The sequence below is a fragment of the Anoplophora glabripennis genome, unplaced genomic scaffold (genome assembly GCF_000390285.2).
Source record: "Anoplophora glabripennis isolate ALB-LARVAE unplaced genomic scaffold, Agla_2.0 scaffold1226, whole genome shotgun sequence".
Classification (NCBI taxonomy): Eukaryota; Metazoa; Arthropoda; class Insecta; order Coleoptera; family Cerambycidae; genus Anoplophora; species Anoplophora glabripennis.
Window position 1 is genome coordinate 10173 of NW_019417556.1, and position 16686 is coordinate 26858.

At 32.5% G+C, this 16686-nt stretch overlaps 1 non-coding gene across 1 annotated transcript; it reads right to left on the reverse strand.

Annotated features, from left to right (window-relative positions):
- Window positions 1–14743: 14743 nt before the first annotated feature.
- On the reverse strand, window positions 14744–14934 carry LOC111692408. The gene has a single exon (XR_002763220.1). It is a non-coding gene; the product is annotated as a U2 spliceosomal RNA (small nuclear RNA).
- Between the last annotated feature and the right edge of the window lie 1752 nt (window positions 14935–16686).

Genomic DNA, 16686 nt, shown 5'->3' on the forward strand with positions numbered 1-16686 from the left:
TTTTTTATTCCTCTAAAATTAATATTAATCGAGATATCGCCATTTTAAGTTATCATATGAATGAGAGAACCACCCTTTTCGAGCCCTTTAAACCCTTCAAACTTAAAAATGAAGGGCTTAAAAAGATCAACGCGACAGTTCACGTAGCCCTTACAATTCCCTGTAAAATAAGCCTTTGTGCGAATAAAAATCTTAAAAATTAAGAAAGTTATCGTCAGAAAAATAAACAGGTGTATAGGTGATAATTTTAAGAAAATTTAGGTCAAACAAGAATTTTGAAGCATTTAATCTTTTTTGTATATACGTATTTAGTATGTGTATATTCGAATAAACTATACTATATAAGGGAATAAATGTTTATTTAATACGAATGCACATTTAAAATGTTTCTACTCTCTCAATAATATTTTTTTATTTTATCTTCGAAAGAAGGGGTATTTTTCAAGGGTTGAAAAGTTGCAATCGATAAAAAAGATTTTTTAATCAAGAAATCAATTTTAATTTGATAAAAATGCATGATTAAAATGTTTCACGTTGAAAAAAATAATTTATATTTTCATCCAAAGGGGTGGTTTTTAAAGGTTTTTTCGGGTTGAGAATTTGGGATACATTAAGTTTCATGTTAGATAGCACATAAAATTACGTATACTGCACAAATAAAAAAGATTTGATTACATAAAATGCTTAAATTTGTATTGTTTCTTTTTTTTGTGAAAGTCACCCCTTAAGAACAAAGAGCACACCTAGCGCATATATAAGTTTCGAAGTGGGGAATAAGATGAGCCTAATTCTAAATTTTGAGAAAAATCGATGCATCTATAAAAAATTCGGAGGTATTACTATATTTTCAGCTACAGTAACTGAGCTAAAGGCCGTTATAGTTATTAACGTTACAAGGCCGATAACAAGTAAATAACGGGCGAGGTGGAGTTTGTAATACGAGTCGTAGCGTAGCGTAGCCGAGGTTTATAATCCACCGAGGACGTTATTTACGTATCGGCCGTGTGTCGTTCAACGGTTTTCGTTACACCAGTTTAATTCATTTCATTTATCATTTCACTTAAAAAGCAATTTTCACAAATAATATGGACATGCAAGAGAAATAAAAAAGAAGTTACAAGGCGGTTGCTAGGTAATAAGTGTGTTTGTATTGTAGAAATTTATAACTGACGTCTAGCATAAAGAAGCGTCACGTTGACTTCCATTTGAAGGTTTTCAAATTTATCAGAATAATAATTGTGAAATCAATTTCCATATACATTATAATGAAAAATAAAACCTTGTGTGTGTGCGTGCGTGCGTGTGGGTGCATGCATGCGTGCGTGTGTGCGTGTGTGGGTGCGTGCGTGCGTGCGTACCGGTTATCGTGTCTATTTTGGGATATGTTAAGTGAAAATAACAGGTATGGTGTAACGAAAACTATTTTGACAGGATGATACTTTTATGTCCTACATCCAAATCTGCCAAATTTTTGTTTGTCCACAAAAATTCAGTTTCATCCGGTTCAAATGTTCAATCTTGATTTCTCAAAACTTCGGTTTTAGGATATAGAACACTATAATCCTCGTATGAGGGATGAGGTACTAAATGCACAGATTCTTTAACATTTACATTGAGATTTTGATGCTTGTTCATTGTCAAGTTTTAGATTTACTTAAAATGTTAGAGAAAAGCAAACATAAATGTTTCTGTAAACGTTATGCTTATATCTTGTAAAAATTTTTTTATCGCTATAAAGCAGCACTTTAAGAAAATTACTCTATAAGTTAGGATTTTTATAAACACATTGAAATCTGTAGGTACGTTTAACTTCTTAAAACAAAGTCTAAGGCCAAGTTAACTTGGCTTTCTTCTTCTTCTTCTTCTTCCTCTTTTACTAGAACCAACAACTAGAAGAAGAAGAAAAAGAAAAAGGCCAAGTTAAGACAAAGTTAGGGTTAACACTTTTTATAATTTCACCGCCGTCGTAGAAAGTACCTTTTTATGAATAAAATTCCCTCTAAATTTGCACATCTATACAAATGGCAATAGTTTTAAAATATGTGCTCCTCTCAATAACCACCAATTTGATTTATTAATTTGTCTGGAAAATATTGGATAACAAGTTATTTGAGGTGTCTTCTATTCATTAAGATTCCCAGTAAAATTAATTATTTTTGTTAACTAGGTAGTCATCGTGAAGATGTAATTGACCTCGTTCTGCCATTAATATCCTCATCAAATAGCAATGAAATAATAGGAGTAACAAGTTTGGCATGTGGCATAATATCTATTGGCAAACATGATAACGATGTATCATCAACGATTCTCAATAAGATTATTGAATTAAATAATACTGATTCTTTAAAATCACCATACATCAGATTAGCAGGTTTAGGAATGTCCCTGTGTTATTTTGGTGCTAGAGATGCTATTGAAGTCTCAACGGAAGCAATGAATGTTCTTGAGGAACCCTTCAAAACCACTGTCCAGACTATTTTATTGATGTGTGCTTATGCAGGCACAGGAGATGTTTTGATCATCCAAGAATTATTGCATATAGTGGGAGAAAAAATAGAAGTTCCAAAAAAATATAAGAAACATGAGAAGAAAGAGAAAAAAGATAGTTTTACTAAAATTAAAGCTCCGAAGAAAACCGAATGGGATTATTCCACATCTCAAGCTATGGCTACATTAGCTGTAGCTGTAGTTGCATACGGAGAAGATATTGGTAAATTCACTTATATCAAATTTGACCATATTTTTTAATACCTACTCCTTAAATATTTTATCTACTTTTCCCTTAATAAAGTAAATACTACAGTCAAATAGTTTCGTAATGGGTTTTTGACAAGTAACAGAACATATTAAGAAATTAATTTGTACCTATTTATTGTGTACTTACATTTATAATACAATTTTTGCAATTAGAAAGAATTCTGGCATTTATTGCGATATATTTGTCTGAATTTCTCTTGAGGCACATTTTAACAGTCATAACTTTTTCTGACACTTCTTTTATCCTCTTTAAATCTTACAATTTTTGGAAATTCTTTTATTCAAGTTCATATTGTGTCTTCGATTTAGATTTGCATTTGTTCAATTTGCAGCTGTCTCTATATCTAAAGGAAACTTCTTTAGAATTAGACGTTTTCGAAAAGTACCTTTTGAAAAAATGAGTCAAGCTTATTTTTAGAAATTATTTTCAATTATCAATTAGATTTTTTTACAAAAGCAAATAATATTTCATATAATATTTGTCTTGTAAGTTCATATTACGACACTTGACACCCCGGTTGAAAACTTAACGTCTTGCATCGTAGTAGATAAGCTATAGGCCAAAGGTATAGGGTTCAACGCCAAAATCCCATATATTTTCTTATAATGGTTCAATTTGCAAATTTTTGGTAAATTTTACCCCCTCCACTCCACTTTTAGGCCACGCCCATCGACCAATCAGAGCGTAGCATTCAAATTGGCCACGTCTCTCGACCAATCAGATCACGGCAAATTGGCGGTAAATTTAAAATCCAGTAACGATAGGTTGTTTGATCAATCAGAGTGTGGCAATAAAATTGGTGGTAAATTCAAATTTCTAGATTTAAACGTTTGCGCAATAGAGATCGGAGTGAAGGAGAGAGGTGGGCTGTAATTGACGGTAAATTTAAAGTTGGTTTCGAATTTTATTTAAATTAGAAAAGTCTTGCTCTGCTGAGATTCGAACCCCGAACCTTTGGATTCCAATGCGAGCCCGTTACCTCTAGACCACCGTAGTAGCATTTAACAACAGGAATAATTTGGTTGGGTAGCGCTTAAAATCTGAGGATAAAAAAATTTATTACTAGAAGAATTCCATGCTATTTAGGAAATGAGTTAATATGAACAAAAATAAAATATGTTTAATACATGCGCAGAACATACTTGTAATTAGTGCCTTATTGGTGGTAAATTCAAATTTCTAGATTTAAACGCTTGCGCAATACGGTTTAGAGTGAAGGAGAGAGGAGATAATTTTATTTAAATTAAAAAAGTCTAGCTCTGTCTAAGATTCGAACCCCGAACCTTTGGATTCCAAAGCGAGTTCGTTACCTCTAGACCACCGTAGCATTTAAGAATGGGAACGCTGTGGTTGATATATTGATGCTAAAAATATTTCAGCTATTAGTGTGAAATTTCATAATCTTAAGATGAGAAATTCAAACACAGCTCCGTTCAGGTCTTTTAAACGAAAAAACATGCGCATTAGCACCCTATATTTCGCTAACGGTTTGAAATAAATAGCTGTGTCACTAAAATTGGGTTAAGATATTTACGAAACATCATTTTTTTACAAAAGTTTAACACGAAAACGAAGCATCTGCGGACCAACTCTTTGTCTTAAAATCACTGTCTGTTAAATTTATTGTACATACTTAATTAACACCCTGTATTACATTATCTATTTAATTACTAGAATAATTCTATGCTATTTAGGAAATGAGTTTAATAGAAACCGTTGTTATTATTATCTTAATACTGTCGTGTCAAGTTCATATTAAAGCCCATGTGACCAACGCTAACTACTTATTCTTTTAAATATCAAATTGTATTGAAAAAGCAAAAGTTCAGCCTAGGTCTGGGAGAGAACGTATTAAGGAACAAACCAACAGATATAAAAACCTTTTAAGAGTTGTCATGTCACTTCTTTAAGAACATCCTGTAGACTGCTGCTGCTTCTGAAGTGGCCTGAAGAATGTAGGTACCTAGAGGAGAGGAATGGAATGAGAAAGAAAATCTCAGTATGTGTACACGGTTTATTAAGACTGCTTCTTAAAGCTGTCAATAGGTACTAGTTTAATATTAGAACGAGAGAGAGAGAGAGAGAGATAATAAATGGTATTGTTACCTTTATACATGTGTCATCACAAAGCACGACAACAGCCAGGGTTCATTCGACAGAAATTGAGAGGGTATATGAAACAAATAGCAAAAATTCAAACACAACTCCGTTCAGGTCTCTTGAACGAAAAAACATATGCATTAGCACAAGATATCTTATATTTCGCTAACGGTTTGAAATAAATAGCTGTGTCACTGACGTAAAAGCATCAGCCACGTATACAAAATCCAGGCGACAGACATGCGCATATTTGTACATCTACCGGATGTTTTTTTTAATAACACAACTCTTGTAACTTATATACAAGTTGCCTGATTGAGAGATAATGGGGGAATTAAATTGTTAGATTGTTACTGAATGATACATAAATTCGATCCCTTCATATATACCTTAGTTATGGGAGTATGTGTAAAGACCATTACATCTATTTTTTTTTATATAAAAATACACTATAAATATGGAGAAGAAATGCCGTCGTATGGAATATCAGTTATAATGTAAAAAATGGCTATTATATTTGTTGCATAAATTGTTAGGTAAAGGGTGAAATGTAGAATATTTTTTCATTGCTGATTTTTTCTCTTATACATGATATAAGTAAAACCTTAAGATCACTATGCTTTAGACTAAAATTGGAGCAAAAATAAAAATAATTCCAGATATTTAGTTTTTATTTCAACTTCAGATCTACATCTATGTCGTATGAGTAAAATGACAAAATAGAGCAAGTTAAATCACTAATTTAATTAATGATGCCGTTATGAAGGATTTCGATTATTTTTCAAAAAGTTGTAGGAAAAGATAAAGTTATTGTACCACTTTTTATATAAACATTTTTTTGACGAAAATAATTCATTTACATAAGATTTGCCATTTTACTACAAATTGATGGTTTTGTAAAAGTCGAAATGTTTGTTATGTTGTAAATGTTACGTTCAGAATATTAATTTTCAAGTAATTTAATGATAATATACTATACATTGTAATATAAAGTGCCTGTATGACCTCTATTTTTATTTTTCAGTATAAAAACATATCTAATATAACATATAATGTAACATCAGCATTCCTGTCGCATCATCTTATTCCAGAAATGCTGATGCATATAATTTATTCCTATTTAAAGCCGCTAGATCATATGTACAGCACAATATAGTTTTTGCTTTGTTCTTGTCAACTTATGTTGGTGCTAATAAAAACTTTTTCTTTAATTTTTTCATACTATCTCGACTCGCCTATGCAGGGTGTGAGCAAGAAAGATAGTCCGAAAAATAAAATATTTAGTTTAAAATTTGTTTGTTTTCATACTATCTCGACTCGCCTATACAGGGTGTGAGCAAGAAAGATAGTCCGCAATATAAAATAATTTAATAATTTAGTCAAAATGACACAATCAACTTCGGCAAGTCCTCTTAATTTGGACACATTAGACAAGTTAACTAAACTTATACCAGTATTTACAGGGAGAGATATAGAACTTCCGGATTTTTTGCAAAACTCTGAAAACTTAATTCATTTCCTTAGTACTGACGACCCCAGACAACAAACTATCATACTTGCATCCATTAAAACTAAGATACAAGGTAATGCACGCGAGTCATTGCTAGGTAGGCCTGATATTAAAACATGGCCAGAAATTAGAAATTTCTTTAAACAAAATTTTTCTGATAACAAATCTTTAGAGATTTTGGAACTCGAACTTCAATATACGAGCTTAGCCCCAGGTGAGAATTATAAATAAAGTGCAACAAAATTTCTTATCAGTCAATGAACAAACCGGACGAATTTCATTTTTTTCAACGCAAGCTTTTAACAGTTTCAAATTAAATTTACCTTATCATTATGAACAACTGATTAGGGCAAGACAAGACATTCGTACCATAGAACAAGCAGTCAGCTTTATAGAAGACGTAATTAAATATGATAATTACAAACGACTTACATTCCAAAATAGACAAACTAGGAAACCCCGACAAAATACACAAATTAAATAGCCCGTAACAATTTCAATCACAGCTATCTAATAATCCTCGACAATTCCCATCACAACCCGTTAATTTGCCTCCATCGCGACCTGTAACATACAACTTCCCGACAAATCAAAAAGTTTTTGGAAAACCCCAAGATGTTTTTAGACCACATCAACAACGTATATTCTGGTATCAGTCATACTAATTCTCAGCGCGCACCATTTAAATCAGATTACCAAAGAAGAAACTATCCTGAATACAAAAATCCTTTACCCCAGTACAAGTATTACATAATACCGAATTTTACCGAACAAAACGACACTGAATGTAATCCTTCAGATTACGAACCAGAACCTGAATCATATTATCCTTCAAATGAATACCCTGAACAGGAAAATTCTAATAATTATTATCCTTTCGACATCCACCAAGAATACTTGGAAGAAAACTCCCAAGAAACAAATTTTCAGAAAGCTCATTTACCCCAGGATCCAATATAGTCCTGAATAATGTCGAAAATAATAAACTCCCTTTCATCCAAATTCAAAACCCACCTATACGACTTCTTTCAGATACAGGATGTGGAAAAAATATTATGAACCCTTCTATAATTTCAAAATTTTATCCAGGCTGTACTTATCCCAAAACCAATACCATCGCTACCTGCACTGGTTCCCAAAATTCTTATTTCTCAGCAAATATTCCAATCTTTGAAGAATTCAATTCAGATTATAACATAGAAATAATTTTATTTAATTTCACTAAAGATTTTGACGGACTTTCGGAGGTTTCAAAACACTCCAACATCTAAGTTTAATTAATGACCCGACGAATTTAACTCTATCAAACCAAAATTGTATCATTCCTCTACAAATACAAAGACACAATAAACCCGTAAAAATCGACGCTCATTCTATCCAAATTGTAGAATTCCCTGTTGACATCCTATCCGGAGATATTTTTATACAAGGCCAGTACACTACACATCTTCGTATTCCCGACTGTGTAACTCACGCAGAAAACGGACTAGCAAAAGTTGAAGTATATAATATCACGAACGAAGACCAATTTATCATTCCTGACCAAACTCTACCCGCAGATCCATTAGATGAATATTTCACCCAAACATTAGAAATTAAAAATAAGACCGAAATCCCATTAAACCACATCAATCAAAATTCAAGAGACGTGACAACACTGCTTAGAACAGAACATTTAAATTCCGAAGAAAAATTCCACCTGTTTGAACTTTGTGAAAAATATGAATATTGTTTTTATTTTCCCGGCGATACTTTAACTTTTACCAATCAAGTAAAACTCGAGATTAAGACTTTCGACGAAAAACCTATCCATACAAAAAGTTTTCGGTATCCTCGTATACACCAAGAAGAAGTCCAACGACAAATTAACGAAATATTACAAAATAACATTATCCGGCCGTCCAAATCCCCTTTTAGTTCTTCTATTTGGATTGTCCCAAAAAAAATTGGCGCTACAAACAAACAAAAATGGCGACTAGTAGTAGACTATAGAAAACTTAACTTGGAAGATGCCAATATTTCACCACCCTTGACTTAGCGAGCGGATTCCACCAAATAGAGATGCACGAAAACTCTATAGAAAATACTGCATTCAACACGGAAAACGGGCATTACGAATATGTACGAATGCCCTTCGGGTTAAAAAATGCACCTGCGAAATTTCAACGAGTAATGGACAACGTCCTCAAACACCTTCAGCATAAAATTTGTTTTGTCTATATGGACGATATCATTATTTTTAGTACTTCCCTTCAGGAACATATTCAAAATTTAGAACTTGTGTTTAAGACCCTAGCTGAAGCAAAGCTAAAAATACAACTAGATAAATCTGAACTTCTTTGCAAACAAGTAGAATTTTTAGGACATGTAATCACCCCAGAAGGTATTAGACCTAACCCAAAGAAAATAGAAGCTATAAAAAAAATTCCCTTACCAAAAACCGTTAAAGAAATAAAATCTTTCTTAGGACTTTTAGGATTCTATAGAAAATTTATACCTAACTAGCTTTTACCCGCGGCTTCGCTCGCAGAGTGATAGAAAATCTTTCGTAAAAAATATATTTTTTTTAATAAAAAGTATCCTCTAATACCTCCAAGAATATGTGTACAAAGTACAAACTTACATTCACATTTATAATATTAGTAGGGATTATTATTATTAGTAGGCTTCGCTCGTGGGTAAATAAATATAGAAAATCTTTCGTAAAAAAAATTTTTTTTAATAAAAATTATCCTATGTTACTTCTAATACCTCCAAGAATATGTGTACAAAGTTTCATGATGATCGGTTAAGTAGTTTTCGCGTGAAAGCGTAACAAACAAACTTACATTCACATTTATAATATTAGTAGGGATTATTATTATCAGTAGGCTTCGCTCGCGGGTAAATAAATATAGAAAATCTTTCGTAAAAAATATTTTTTTTAATAAAAAGTATCCTATGTTACTTCTAATATCTCCAAGAATATGTGTACAAAGTTTCATGATGACCGGTTAAGTAGTTTTCGCGTGAAAGCGTAACAAACAAATTTACATTCACATTTATAATATTAGTAGGGATTTCGCGAAAGTAACCAAACCATTAACGTTAAGATTAAAAAAGGATTCAAAAATCGACTTTTCACAAGATTATTTAGATTTCTTTGAACTTTGTAAACTGTCCTGACTTCCATAAAACATTTACCCTTACTTGCGATGCATCCAACTTTGCCATTGGAAGCGTATTAAGCCAAGACGGACACCCAATTTCTTACTATTCCAGAACTCTAAATCCCGCTGAGTGTAACTACTCGACAATCGAAAAAGAACTCTTATCAATCGTCAATTCTGTAAAATATTTTAGACCATACCTGTTTGGCACAAAATTTACTATTGAAACAGATCACCAACCCTTGCAGTGGTTGTTTAATTTAAAAGATCCTAACTCCAGACTCGTACATTGGAGACTTAAATTAAAGGAATACGATTACACTATTAAATATAAAAAAGGTAAAACAAACCAAGCCGATCCCCTTTCTCGTATAAGACTGAATGCTATAGAGACTGACGATATGAATTCCATGATAGCCCAAATTGACGAATCAGACCGAGACTTAGACAATCTACTACAAATACCTCCCGAAGACATCCTGAATGACACCAATCGCGAAGTATACGAATCCCTATTAAAAGACTTCGAGTAAATAGCCGAAGATGACTCGCATACTATCCATACTTCTCAATCTAATCCCATTCTAGAAATCAAATATACGGACAACGTTTTAAATCTTTTTAATCATCAATTTTTAATATCAGAAAATGAATCAAATAAATTAAATACACATCATTGCGAAAAAACATTCCCTGGTAAAACTAGACATATTATCAAACTAGTTAACAGACAATCAGACGACGAAATTTTCAAATTCTTAAGACCCTTTATAGAAAATAATAATTCTACAGTACATGCACTTTTCTTTGATTCTATTGAAATTGAACGGAAAATTATTAGGACCCTACAAAGCAACCTTTTCTCTAAGTATAAATTTGTCATATGCAAAAAAAGAGTTGAAGATGTTCTTACCGAACAAGAACAACAACAAAAAATTAAATATAACCACGAAGCGAAAACATACCACCGCGGAGTCACCGCAACTCATCAGACCCTTTTACGAAAGTATTATTGGTCCCACATGTTCGATCATATTCGAGAATATATTTCTAAATGTCAAACATGCATTACTATGAAAACTGACCGCCATCCACCTAATCCAAAATTTCAACATACATATACTCCTTCCATATCATTCGAACTCCTGAATATTGACACACTTTCAATCAATAATAAAACATTTATTACCATTATTGACGTTTTCTCTAAATATGCACATGCCTATCCCGTTGATTCAGTAACCGGACTTAATGTCCAACGTAGTCTTTTAAAATTTATAGAAAGTCATGGTTACCCATATCGAATTTTAGTAGATTCCGGCGTAGAATTTAATAACATAATGATTAAAGATTTCTGTAATTTACACAAAATTTCTCTTCAATTCACATCCATACAAGGACATACTTCTAACGGAAACATCGAAAGATTCCACTCTACTCTACTAGATCTAGTACGCTGTATAAAAGTTGAACAACCAAACACACCCCTTGACTACTTAGTATCCCTAGCAGTAATATCCTATAATCATACAGTACATACGACGACCAAGGAAACCCCTATTAATATTACCAGCGGCGATAATAAACCTGACTCTTTCGACATAAACGAACAGATTATAACATCTGACTACATCGAAAAACACAGACATATTATGAAGACCATGCACGACCAAATAAAACAAAATATCGAAACAAACAAGACAAAACTATAACTATAACTAAATTAATCGAATCACGTAAAGAACCTGACACTTTCGAGATTGACGAAGACATATATATAAAAAATTCAAATCGTAACAAACTGACGCCCCGGTATAAAAAAGAACTGACATCTAAAGACTAAGGTCCTACAGTTGAAATATTTAAACGATCAGGACATCAAGGTGATAAATATCACAAAGCCTTTATAAAACGCAAACCAAAACAGAAGAAAAAGATTAATAATCTCCTTCCGTTCCAGGAAATGAACCTCCAAGGGAAGACTCTGACTCTTCTAGCGACAACATTCCTCTTAGTCAACTCTTTAAAAATCCACAACCTAGAAAATCCCCTCCTGATAAATCAACTAAGTAAAGAAACTCGTATTATATCCCATTCACATGACTTCATCCAAGTCATAGACTTAACCAAAATAAAAGACGAAACGACTCGACTCCTTTCTGACTTAAGCCCCTCACGTTGTAACTTATCACAAATCAAACAGTTCTTAATCTACATTCGAACTAAACTTGAGAATTTTGAAAACCCAAAAATTAGACAAAAACGTGGACTTATTAATATCGTAGGCTCGTTGCATAAATACCTTTTCGGAACCCTAGATAATGACGATTTAGAAACTATCATTTCAAAATTTAATACTCTCCTACAAAACCAAAATAAAATAAAAATACAGTTGTATCTCCAGAGTTCTATATTAATCGACTTAAATAATAAATTAAATAATTCATTTTCTAAAATTGACAAAAATTTCAAAGTGATCTCACATACAATAGAAAAAATGAAAAACGATGTTGAATGTGTCAAAATTCAAATAAACTTGCACGATACGTTTACTCAAATAGATGATATCCTATCAAATTTAGAAACAGCAACAAATCTTGCTCAACACAACATCATCCACAACTTCTTTCTACCTTTAAAAAATGTCAAACCTATATTAAACCAACTCTACGCTATGTATGATCGAAAAGAGATAATTGATCTCACTAACCTACATTCTTACTATAACTTATTTTTAATCTCGGTAGACATCCTTGAATACAAAATTATGATTAAACTGTCAGTACCACTATTCTTTCCTAAACCGTATAATACTTACCATTTGATTCCTATCCCGATTAATGGTCAGACCGTTATTCCTACTCAACCTTACCTACATGTAAATCTGGATACGCAACAACATATATGGACCACCCAACCATGCCCATCCATACAGGAGTACAATTTATGTAGAGGAACTTTCCGACTCCAACAAGATCAGTGTTTTCTGCCCCTGATCCAAAATAAACCGCTCCGGTGCTCATCGACCAAAGTTGAACTACAAACAACATTGCTCGAACAACTTAGGAATAATTTAATTCTAATCATTCCCCAACAATAGGAGTTAATCCGTGAACAGTGCCACGTCAAACAAACTTATACAATCGATTAACCATCCCTTGTGACGATAGACTCATGTGATGTGATCATTAAAGACAGCCGTTTTTCCCCTAAAAGTGACTTTATCCAACAGACTCAAATCAGCTTAACGACGATACACCTGGAACCGTCCAATAGACCTACAATCCATCTTCAAGAAATAGAAATCCAAGACTTCCAACAATTACAACGTTTAACAAAAAGTTTGAAACCGCTACATATTAATGACTTTGAGAATATGAAAACCAAAAATATTATTTCTTATGTTCTGTTTATTGTTATCATAATTGTAATCTGTATCTTATTGTTATACTGTCGGTTTTTCCATCAGAAAAAACGAAATTACTGTCAAAGAAATTCCACAGTTCCTTCTACAGCTATAGAAATTCCACTTAAGGAGGGAGGTGTAATATAAAGTCCCTGTATGACCTCTATTTTTATTTTTCAGTATAAAAACATATCTAATATAACATATAATGTAACATCAGCATTCCTGTCGCATCATCTTATTCCAGAAATGCTGATGCATATAATTTATTCCTATTTAAAGCCGCTAGATCATATGTACAGCACAATATAGTTTTTGCTTTGTTCTTGTCAACTTACGTTGGTGCTAATAAAAACTTATAAACATCCAGACCTATAATTTTATTACATATATTATCGTTAACAATTCCTTAGTAAAAGTGTTTAATACTACTAGATTTATCCTAGATTAAACATTTAAAGAATACATATATTTATACGGGATGTAACCAAAATGCTTGTCCAAACCTGAATAACAGATTCTATTTCACAAATTCCTGGTGCAAAATGACATTCGAGCTGAACTTGGTAAATATAAAGATCACATTATGAACTGAGATNGGAAATCCAGGATTTCCAGCAATTACAACGATTAACAAAAAATTTAAGACCAGTACATCTTGATGACTTTGAAAATATGAAAACCAAAAATATTGTTTCTTCTGTTCTGTTTATTGTTTTAATAATTGTAATCTGTATCATATTATTATACTGTCGTTTCTTTCATCACAAAAAAAGAAATTACTGTCAAAGGAATTCCACAGCTCCTTCTACAGCTATAGAAATTCCGCTTAAGGAGAGAGGTGTAATATAAGGACCCTGTATAACGTCTATTTTTATTTTTTAGTATAAAGACATATCTAATATAACATATAATGTAACATCAGCATTCCTGTCGCATCATCTTATTCCAGAAATGCTGATGCATATAATTTATTCCTATTTAAAGCCGCTAGATCTTATGTACGGCACAGTATAGTTTTTGCTTCATGTTTGTCAACTTACGTTGGTGCTAATAAAAAGTTATAAACATCCAGACCTATAATTTTATTCACTGGAGTGTATTTTGGAGAAATAGTCCCTACTAAAAATATGTCATCCCCAAATTTTATCACTAAATATTTTTTGTCAGTGAAGGTACAGGAAAAATATAAATATTTAAAAGTTTTTACACCCCGTATCTCCATAGGGAAGCATCTGATCAAGAATTTGTATAGGACAAAAGTTGATTATTTTCATCGGTAGAATAAGCCATTAAAGTCTGGCAAAAAGTATCATTAACACCCTGTAATCCCTGTATAATTAGTCTACAAACATTCAACTTGAAAAAATGTCGTGCAAACTGTAACTAAAAAGTCAGAGATGGTATTTTACATCTACAGAAGACTAAAAACTACACATTTTGGGTTTGGGGTAGGCTTGCTCAATGCCTTTGTCCACACCACAGCCCAAGGATTTTATATTAAAATCCTTGACCACAGCCAAGCCTATCGCTTGTGCAAATTTATTTATTATTAATAAAATTAAAATTAATAAAAAAATTAAACTGATCGGTCTTTCTGTTGTAAAAATTAAAAAATAGCCAAAAGTCAAAACAAAAAGACTTCCATCGTAAAAATGAATAAAATGATTCACTTTCTAATCTTTCTAATTTGCTTTGATCATGATCATATTATTAAAAACGCGCTGGCTAGTGGCTATGGCTAAACGTGAGCGTAGACATAGACAATGACAATACACGTCTGTCACTGTACTAATCAAAAATATTTTGTTTAATTATATAAAAAGTGGGCCGGATCCCGGCGGTACTGCAATACCGGGCCAACCCGCGACAGAGGTGGAGCAAGCCCCTAACCTCCGTCAATTTCCAAAAATCAGTTTAATATACTGGCCCCGCATGCGGGGCGTATCAGATATTAAGCTGATAAGAACAGATACTACACTTTGATCTTAGCCAGAGGCCGAGAAGCGATACCGAAGCTTTGTCAAACCTTGCTACAAGTTGAATTCTGGTAATCTAACAGCAGCGAGTTGCGCACAAATTCGTATGGCGCCATCTATGGAGGTTTAACAGATTTAACGGATCGATAGAAGAACTAGGGGACCCTTTTATACGTATATTATATTCTCTTAGGATATATAAAAAGCAGTTAAACAATATAATTATTTTAACATCACAGGTAAGTTAATATGTCACGAGTTTTGTACATGTCCAAGTTTTATGGCGTATTAAAGTTAAAATCGGTGTGAGATGCAACTGCTCTACGATTTAATTTTTATTAGAATATTTATTTTACCAACATCTTTGATTAAATTAAATCCTAAAATGTCAAATTTTTACTCTAAAATTACCATTAATCGCAATATGCCCAGGGGCATCCTGTGTATAAAAAAAACATTTCCAAAATAGTTTAGTTTGAATATGGAGTGTATTTATTTTCATTTATTTTAATAACTGCTAACTTCGAGGAATTGTAAAACTGAAAAATAGCACCAGTTTTTCTAGCGTGCAGGGACACCCTGTATAACACTTATAACCTGTCATTGACGTTTACACCCAACAAAAAATCGTTAATGCTGTCTTTTTTTTAAAAAAAACTTGTTATATACTCGATTTTGCTCCGCTTAGTTTTTGCTGATTAAAAATAAGCCCCACTTAACCAACTCGGTTTAACATCATCACCAACATTAAATCGTTGACATATGGAATCGGTTTCATTCTAATTCGACTTCGAGTTGTCACGCGTGGGGCGACGTTTGATCCTATTACACGCTATGACGCTCTAATTTAACGCCTTCATAGTAGAATAGTCAAAATAAAGCGGTACGGAACCTCGAATAATGCCCTTTATTAATTATTGTTGGGTTGATCCCCCGGTAATCCTGTTACAATTTGGACAGAATGGGACAGGAATAGAACACGTGCTTCCAAATTCACGAAAAATTAATATCTGTATACGTACAGGGTGTCACGTAAAAAATGCCTCAAGCTCTAACTGTCATTTTTGGTCTCATAAAAAATAAAAGATTAGCGGTAAGGGCTACGAAAATACTACAAACCATATAAAAATAAATAATAAATTGATAAATATATTTTAAACCTTACCATCTGATAAAGGTAATGTTACAGCTTTTTCTAGACAAACTTTGATACAAAAATAACTAATGAAGAAAATTATACGAAATTAAATAGGGACCCAATCAAGGCAATAGAAAATAAGTTAAAATGTATAAGTTATGGGTATGGGTGCTTGTTTGAAACGTACATTTCTTTTTTTTCGATCCATTGACGAAATGTTGTAAACATTGGAAAAAAAATTCTCACCAAATTTATCATTTAACACGTAAACCTACGTTTTTTTTAAATTATCTATATTTCAGCTGCATTTCACATTATTTTCTTGTTCATAGGCGATGATTATAGGGGAATCTCTGTTCTTTGAATGGGCCCAGTATAATCTATGTGACTTGAACGGTTTAACTGCAAAAAATTTTAAAGTATTTTTTTAAATTTTTATCGATTTTTGCGTTTTTCTCTTAAATGGATAGACTTACAGCAAAAACGTAAATTAAGTTTTTAGAGGAAAATAAATTTACTATAAAAAAAGTCCCCAGTATCGCAGTATCTAGGCTACATAAATGTAAACAAGAATTTTCAGATCAAGAGTAAATTTTTAAGCAGTTCATAATGGTGTTGCTGAGAGTCCAGGAACATCAATTCGTCA